This window comes from Triticum dicoccoides, chromosome 7A, assembly GCF_002162155.2.
Source record: "Triticum dicoccoides isolate Atlit2015 ecotype Zavitan chromosome 7A, WEW_v2.0, whole genome shotgun sequence".
In the NCBI taxonomy this organism is placed as follows: domain Eukaryota; kingdom Viridiplantae; phylum Streptophyta; class Magnoliopsida; order Poales; family Poaceae; genus Triticum; species Triticum dicoccoides.
Window position 1 is genome coordinate 134,907,838 of NC_041392.1, and position 1,838 is coordinate 134,909,675.

The window sequence follows — 1,838 nt, forward strand, 5'->3', positions numbered from 1 at the left end:
CAATCACCTTGTGAGTTCTTCCCCTGATACATAATGCCTTTGGTAAATTATATCCCCTGCTTGGCCAACCATGCTCTACTTTCGAGCTTGTGTATTTACTTTTGAAAGTTGTGGTATATGTTTCTAAGATGCCCCGATGGGTTGAACATATACCTTCCTTAATTTGTGTGAACCCAAGAGTTTTCATGGGTCATAACCGCAAGTTAAACTTTCAAACTCTAAACATTCTTAACTTAGAGGTGAATGGAAGGTTATACATTGAAGAACTGGGAGTCGACCTTGAACTTTGTGTTCATGCCCATGGACACGATGTAGATCCTACCATAGAAGCTTCTTGCGATAATAACTATTTCGTTGATACAATATCATCTAGTATCTGTGAATTTATCCTATGCAATCGTGGTTCCGACCATATTTTCTCTTTGATCCCATTTCTCAGGCAAGTTTAATCACTTGTCTTCTATGGATCAATACACCAATCCAACCTTTACTTTGATCTTGTGTCGAGTATTACCCCGGGTATCTCGAGGATATCTTGTCATTGCACTACATCTTATAAACTTTGATGAAGCACTACCTTACCTTGTCTTTGTCACTTCATGGGTTCTGGGTTGTTTGTCGACCGAGAACACCGATAAGTGAATCGATTCCGCACTTCGATTCAATAACTCTAAGTAATTTTTCATTGCTTATGAGTGTATTAATCCTTCAAGTCATCGCTAGCCCGATCGGTGATATCATTATCGTGCAACTTTTTAACTGTGCTACCTGGTCCTTCTTTCCAGAGCACAAATTTAGATGGTAAGCTAATCTTACGTCGATCTTCCTCGTCATATCATTTCTCCTTGAATAACAAACTTGATTTCGAGTTTATGTCGTACCCATGGTTCCAATAACCTTTCGCTTCATCATTCCTTTAACTTGATGTCATCGCCGATCGATTACACCTTCATGTAATCCCTTACAAATTTGTCATGGTCATCGTCAACATTTTGACTCCTTCCAGGATACCAATCGAATTCATGATGATGAGTACCACCCTCGTCCCTTGGTAATTTGAGTTACCATCGACAACATCCTTGCCTTCCTTCCGTCACAAACTTATTCCTGTTATGGATGCAACTTGCAATCCAGCTTGTCTTATGTTCTACCTTGAAGTATTACTGTCTCTAATGTCGAGGATGTTGAGAGAATTTCACCACCTCTTAAGAAATTCTTTTTGCAGCGATGCTTCTCGCCATCACCATTCTTTCTTGGTCCCCATGTTGGTTCTAACCAGGATACCAACAGATGAACGTTGCTATTTGGATTCTGCCCTTCTAGCAACCCTATTCCTTTGAAGTTAATGGTCGGCCATTCATTCTTAGACATTTGATTATTGAATCACCATTCCGACGTTGGTTGTGCAACCCAGCCCATATTTCGGGTGCACCTTTCAACCAATGTTTAATTGTGTATGTTTTCCTCGAGCCTACATCATTATACCATTTGATCTGACAATTTTTATCTCCTTGTTCACATAATTGTGGAAATCCATCTTTTGTTAACCTCGATGAATTGTCGCTGAGCCCATCAGCCACCTTCTAATCCTCTCGTTGAATTAATGATGAGCTCTTTTTTCGGGACTTGCTCCCATAGTTCATTTCTCGAGAATTTTACAATGTCTTCTTGTCAATTGTATTACACCTTTTCCTCTCAGGCATCCTGAGGCTGAGGTATCCTGACACCAATCGGATCTGAATCTCGGTCAGATATGATGGTTGGGACAACTTTTCAAGAGTTATGATGTTGATCCTTTGATGGCCCGGTAACATGATGTCATGCCTAGCACCGCCCCC